The sequence below is a fragment of the Pipistrellus kuhlii genome, unplaced genomic scaffold, assembly GCF_014108245.1.
Source record: "Pipistrellus kuhlii isolate mPipKuh1 unplaced genomic scaffold, mPipKuh1.p scaffold_m20_p_4, whole genome shotgun sequence".
NCBI classification, from domain to species: Eukaryota; Metazoa; Chordata; class Mammalia; order Chiroptera; family Vespertilionidae; genus Pipistrellus; species Pipistrellus kuhlii.
The window spans coordinates 29,286,764-29,294,141 of record NW_023425540.1 but is presented as its reverse complement, the minus strand read 5'-3'; the positions used below and the strand labels follow the sequence as shown (position 1 = coordinate 29,294,141).

Here is a 7,378-nt window from a genome sequence, read left to right as displayed (position 1 = left end):
TTAACACTGTGTGCTGAGGGACCCTACGCCTATACCAAGAATAATGCATTTCTGAAGGGTAGATATGTATTTTACCAATAAATGTGCTGGTAATTGTTCTTCCTATAGATTCCCTGGACTTATACATAATAGCTGAGTACTCTACAATGATTAATGGCCTTGCAAACTTGCCTTACTTTTTGTTTGTAATTGGAGTCCAAAAATAGTTTCTTTAAACTCTATTTATAAGTTTTTGTGTGTTTATTTCCTGTTTAAGAAAATCTGAAAAACACATATGGAAATGACAATGAAAAGTAATTGTTTGCTTTATATTAAACAAAGGAATTTATTTCTTATTTTCTTTGTATTAAAAGAAAAATTCCTGAAATAGCAATATACTATAATGCCATTAAAATCCAAACTGATGAATTTTTGTTTTGGCTCTTAAATTCTATTCAAGAATATTGATTTTCTTTCTTTTTCCCCCACAAAGTAGTGGGTCACCTTAGGGGTTACCTTTACTCACTCAAAAATTTGTCTCACATTAGCAGTGAGGATTCAGGCTTCACCCCAAATTGTTATTTTCCTTAGTCATAAGTTTAAGGCATGAGAATATTAATTTTCTTACTGTATTGTTTCCAAAGCATATGAATCTAACCTTCACTGACAACTCCAAATACAATATGGTATATTATTTAGTTATATTATAGTATACTTTTGTTGCAATGAGAAAGAAAGAGTATCTTATAACCAGTATTTTAGAATACTACATATAAATTTATCTGCTAATGATTAAATAATAAATAATTAGGTTATTTATATTTAAGCCTTTTACTTATTATAATATATATACATGTTGTGCAAATAATACATAGTGTTTGAGTGATTTAGTGATATTTGGGGAAATTGTGGAGGTTTTGTATGTTCTCTGAACACATTATTATTAGTTTCTGCCTAGAATAATGAAATATAGCCTCTGGATATCTGAATATTTATTTTTCTCCACTTTTTCCCAAAAAATTGACTTGGCTTTGATAATGAGGGTTACCTATATATGTGTTTTGCCAATATAATGAGTGAAAATGGCTTCTGATTTTAATATGTATTTTTCCTTATTACTTGTGAGATTATATTCTTTATACACTGAGTGGCCAGATTATTATGATCTCTGCACACATAATAATCTGGCCAGACAGTGAATATCCTATATAATAAAAGGCTAATATGCAAATTGTTCCCTCAACCAGGAGTTCTACCAGCAGGCAGGCTGGCCAACCGCCGATATTCCCTCCACCTGGCCAGGCTGGCCAGACCCCACCCATGCACGAATTCATGCACCAGCCCTCTAACACACACACACACACACACACACACACACACACACACACATATATATACATATACATACACATATATACTGAGTGGCCAGATTATTATGTGTTCAGAGATCATAATAATCTGGTCACTCAGTGTATATGTTGATCATCATTTGCATTTTTCTCATGTTACTTTATATAGTTTCTCATTTATATATTGGCATAAATGTCTTAAAAGTAAGATTGTGGTTGAAAAATTAGTTTCATTCTAAGACTTATTTTGGGCATATATATCCCTGTGAAACTATCACCACAATCACGATAATGAATATACCCATACCCTCCAAAGTTCCCTGTGCTCTGTAATTTCTCCCTTTTAAGGAGTCAGCTTTTTTTCAGTCTTGTTGGTCAAAAAGCATGATACTTTCTAGGCAGTTAAATCCTTGCAGTCCTTACCTATCACTTAGTTACTACGTATTCCTAGAGTTTTTCCCAGTGTCATGTCTGTAGATTCAGTCATTTTTGCTCATTCCAGTAAAGAAACCAAAGCTATATAAAATATAGACATTATATATCTGTAAATGTTAGAGAAAAATGGAAACAAAACACCACAGAGACCATGATTCTTTCTAGAGCGCACCCAGAAAATGAGAACAACTCCCTCTACTCTCTCACATTTCCCACCCCATGCACCAGTGTCCACTTCCTCTTTCTTGAAATTTTAATATCTCTTTTGTGACAATCCTTTTGCACTCTCTTCCTCATTATGCAATGTTCATCCTTCCCTTATTCACCTTGTTCCCACTCAATATTTATATCTGAACTCCAATGCCATTTCCTCAAGAAAGTCTTAAGGAACTTCTTGTTTTACTTCTTATATCATTTAACTATTATTAATAGCTCTTCTCACCTTGTGATTTTTTCAATTTTATATTATTTGATGAATGTATTATTCTCCATTAAAGCGTAAGCCCCCCGAAGTCAGAGAATGTGTTTCTGCCCACCATTTTATCCTTAGCACACAGTATAGTGTTCAGCATGAAGGTGATCCTTCAGTCTTGCAATTTGATTTGCTTTGATAACAAATTTGACATGGTTCTACTGGTTCTATCTGTATGTGCTACTAACCTTATTTGAGAGCCACTGTAATGATCTATTTATTAATATTTAATTCTCTGTTGTTGGGAGTGATTGTTTTTATTAGAGCTATACTCATTTAACTTCCTATTTTAGTAATATAACATTTAAAAAGTTTCTAATGCCTGGTTTATAGTAATTTCTCCCAGATATGCTATAAATACAACCTAAGGTTCTGGATTGATTTGTTTATGGGCCCCTTCGGAGGAAGGAACAGAAGTTTGTCTGGGACTTGGCACCTGAGATAATTTCTTGGGCTGTGTATCTCAAAGATCTATCACAAGTATCTCTAGATGGAGCTATTTAACCTTTTCTCTTATAGACTAAAGACATTAAAAATGAAATCAAAGGAACATGCCTATGTTGTTTGTTTCTTGCACTCTAGGCCACAGCTTTTGAAGATTACTTAATGCTGCAGATTCTTGATCATGTGCACTGACTTCTTTCTTTCTGCTCAAACTAGCTACGTCGGTAAATGCCACATAATGAACAAAAACATTCTTTCTTTGATCTGATATAATTGATAACATTAACAACAACCTTTTTACTTAAGTTGTTATTTTCCTGAAGGATCCAAGGCATTTTTCTGATATAGCAAGTGTTCTTATGTGGAATAGAAGACTTAAAGAAATGAATACTTTTGTACTAGCAAAAATGACAACTAAAACCAATCCCCAAAATAAATATTAGGCAGTAAAAAATAAATTATGGTTAATTTTTTTATTTTAATAATGAGCAACATGAACTTCAGTGGTAGAACAATACTTGTTTTTTAAATAATGATTATAGATTATATATATAGAAGCTCTTATTATATTCTAAGTGCTTTTTTTATGCTGTCTTTAAATCCTCAAAACCAGTCTGTTTTTATACAGATACATGTAAGTTATTAAAAGTTAAATAGAAAACACTATCTTCAGCCCTTGGACATACCATTTAGTGTGTGTATTAGGTGCTATATTGAATCCTCACTATAGGTTACATTTTATATTTTATCCTGCATAAGCAGCTCACATGCATTCTCTTTTATGAAGACATGCAATGATTTTTGAAGTTGTTTTTCTAGATAGTGAGCTCCTTGAGGCAGAAATTGTTCTCTAGTCAAGATTATATCCCTAGTATCTAGAATTGCCTTAACCAATAAGGCAGTCATTAGTCATATGTGGCTAATTAAATTTAAATTAAAGTGAGATAAAATAAAAAATTCAGTTCCTCACTTAAACTAGGCACATTTCAAGTGTTTAATAGTCACCACATGTTGCCAGTAGTTACCCTCTCAGATGAACATTGTGTGAACATTTCCATGATCACAGAATGTTTTATTGACAGAATTGCCTGGGGCAATGATTTGTTCAGGTATTAGTTCATTAATTGAATTGATCAATACTGATTGTGAAGCATTCATCTTATATAAAAACTGCTCTTTAAAATTTTAACCATGCTATTTCACTTCTGTAAATGCTTGCTTGTTTAAATAATAAGGAAAATAAGACTTCTCCCACTTCAGAGAGGTTATTAAACCTTCCCCAGATGAAATTATCAGTACTGACATCAGGCCAGGCCTTTGGTTGAGGTCTCAAGAAGCCAGCACATAGGGGTTCTTTAAGAACTTGCAAAGGGGGCCGGAAATACCCCATATTTGGGAGACAAAGAAGGTAAAATCATATAAATAGGGAAAGTTCCTCCAGGTTGGGGCCCAGAATTTGAGAGACATTTTCCGCTGGACCCGAGCGTAATAAATGTAACTCCATCTCTCTAAGTGTTGCTTGGTTCTTCTCTGGTTTTCTGTAACCATTGAGTGCTTTATTTTATAAGGGCATTGTATAGACATAGGAGATGGGGTGAAGAAAACATGCTGCAACAACAAAAACATGGCATCTCTCCTATAAAATCCTGGCATTTTGTGGAGAAGACATAATTTAAGCAAGCAGGAGTAAATGGGAACATGGTTAACAATTGACTATTTCAGATTCAGTGTAGAAAGGAACAGAAGTTTGTCTGGGACTTGGCACCATTTTGCAATAATCTTAGTGGGGCTTATTGTCCATCAGAAGCACATCATAGTGGAACTCTTTTACCTGCCCCTTAGGTCTTGTGATTTAGGGCAGGGAGGTTTCTAAGCAATGTTGATATCAGGGTTAGAAATCTGTTGCCTTCCTCCTGGAACCATTAAAGGAAGAAAAACTTAATAGATTTTATAACTTTTAAAAAATATGTATAGTTTTCTAATTCAGATGAGCAGAGATCTAAGGCATATTTCCCATTAGAAGTGGGAGGAGAGACAATATGTTTAATTCGGCAGGAGAACTATTAGTGAGCTGCAGTAGGATATTTGAATGTAAGCAAAATTTTGACTAGTTTTCTGTGCCCATAGTCTTGGGGGCTTTTTATTTAATTTTCTTTCATTATATTCTTCTTGTTCTTTTAGAAAACCAGTTTAACTTATGTCTGACATCAGACAGGGAATAATATAAAGGCGTTTTATGAAGGACTCTAGACCATTATGTGATCATAATTTACTGATTATCTGAGAATCAGCCACAGTTATGTTAGTAAATACAGAGGATTCTGTTGGCTATTGGCTGCACAAGTACATAATGCAGCTGTAAATTTCCTGGTAATTGCTGTGATCATTTGTTGAACTCATCCCATTTGATTACATTGTACTCCTTGAGCAAGATGTGGAGGGGTCTTGGTGCATGATTGCAGTCCCTGGAAAAACTGCCTGAGGAGGAATTGCTGACAATGGGAGGATGGAAATAAAACAGTGGCAGCCACTTTAAAGAGTGGACACAGAGGGTACATGGGGCTGCAAACTGAGAAAAAAAGGGTTTCACTTGAAACATGAGATTTATTTTAGGAATTTCTGGATTCTGAGAAACAAAGAGTAATTCTTTTATTGAGGATAAAGTGGTTGAAGGTAATTTTTCCCAACATTTAGAGGAAGCCAGGGTTTGCTTCTGTGCTTTTTTTTTTTTTTTACAACTGTCTATATAACCTATAGAAGGAAGATAACACAGACTTTCAAATTAGGCTAGAACAGTGGTCAGCAAACTCATTAGTCAACAGAGCCAAATATCAACAGTACAACAATTGAAATTTCTTTTGAGAGCCAAACACTGACTTCTGCATATTATCCATGAAATTTCAATCACACTGTCCATGTGCGCTTGCATGTGGTATTTTGTGGAAGAGCCACACTCAAGGGGCCAAAGAGCCACATGTGGCTCGTGAGCCTCAGTTTGCCAACCACTGGGCTAGAATATCTTCTCTGCTATCAAAAATGAAAAACATTCATAAAAAATCAAAGTATATTAATGAAATAATGATTCCAACATATTGGATTGTATTACTTGATATATATTAGTGGAATATATATTTTTATAATGGAATTTATTATTTAAGGTTTTGGAAAAGTATTATCTTAAAAAACTAAATGCTACAGTAATATCATTATCTACTCAGGAGTATATTTTCTTTTTTATAAAGATATTTCCTTGACCATTTTTTTTTTGGAAGTGAGTGGAGCTGATGTTTTTAAACTTGGGGTTTAATATCCAGGGTGTTAGTACACTTTTGAAACTTTTGCAGTCTTTCAAGCACATTTACACTTTCTTGTCTTTGTCACCCATTGTTGATTAGAAAACAAAATAGAGATAAAGAACTTGGATGCATATATGCATAACTCATGGACACATTTAATAGGGTGGGGAAGGCCTTGGGTGGGCATTGAGGGTGGGCTTGAAGGGGTCAATGGGTAGGGGAGGAGAAGGAGACATACCCTGTTTCCCCAAAAATAAGACAGTGTCTTATATTAATTTTTGTTCCCAAAGATGCGCTAGGTCTTATTTTCAGGGGATGTCTTATTTTTCCATGAAGAAGAATACGGTACACATTTATTGTTAAATGAAAATAAAGGAAAGTTATTACCTGTATACGGTACGGTAGTACGGTAGTTGTCAACACAAACTAGACAAACTGTGAATCCTACAGTATCAAGAATGTACTCATTTATTCAGTGACAATCATGTCATCATCTTCTGGAATATCATCATAACAATTCAATTCCTGAATTTCCTGGTGAATTTCTTGTGACTCCATTTCTTTCAGAATCAGTGGATCAAATCTCTCATGTTTACCTAGGGAGGGGCCTTATTTTCAGGGGATGCCTTATATTTCACTCAGAAAAAAACCTGTAAGTAGGTCTTATTTTGGGGAAAACAAGGTATTTGATACTTTCTACAATAAAGATTTAATTTAAAAAGAAAACAAAATAGTTACAAGAAGTGAGGCATCTGTCAAGTAAGCAAATGCATTAGTGAGCTTGGGTTCAGCTGAGAAGAGCACATTGTGATGCTTCGGTGTTCAATGGCAGAGAGCATTTGCCTGTGTTTGCTCTGCTATGCTGCTTCAGTGATCACAAGAACTATCTATTGGAGCTTTATGGCTAATCTTGCAATGGATTTGCATGATTAAATATAAGAGTGTTTGAGACAAATCCCATTGTAATAAGTCAGCATTGTATAGAGAGTTGCTCCAAGAGGAAGCAGGCCAAACATGACTTGTAAACGCCACCCAATAGAGTGCTCAGATGAATTTTTAATTTCTCTTCACAAGGAATTTAAAAAAATATATATTTTATTGATTTTTTTACAGAGAGGAAGGGAGAGAAATAGAGAGCAAGAAACGTCGATGAGAGAGAAACATCAACCAGCTGCCTCTTGCACACCCCCCACCGGGAATGTGCCTGCAACCAAGGTACATGCCCTTGACCGGAATCAAACCCAGGACCTTTTAGTCCACAGACTGATGCTCTACCACTGAGCCAAACCGGTTTCACAAGGAATTTTTGAAACCCAAGATCCTGTGACATAGGAGCATTATTTCTGTTCTGGTTCTCATCTAAATTTTCTTTTCTTTTCTCTGCCCTGCTCAATATCTAATGG

At 34.8% G+C, this 7,378-nt stretch overlaps 1 non-coding gene across 1 annotated transcript; it reads right to left on the bottom strand.

The window, feature by feature from the left end:
* Window positions 1–437: 437 nt before the first annotated feature.
* LOC118704064 lies at window positions 438–587 on the bottom strand. Its single transcript, XR_004983278.1, has one exon. It is a non-coding gene; the product is annotated as a U12 minor spliceosomal RNA (small nuclear RNA).
* Window positions 588–7,378: the final 6,791 nt, after the last annotated feature.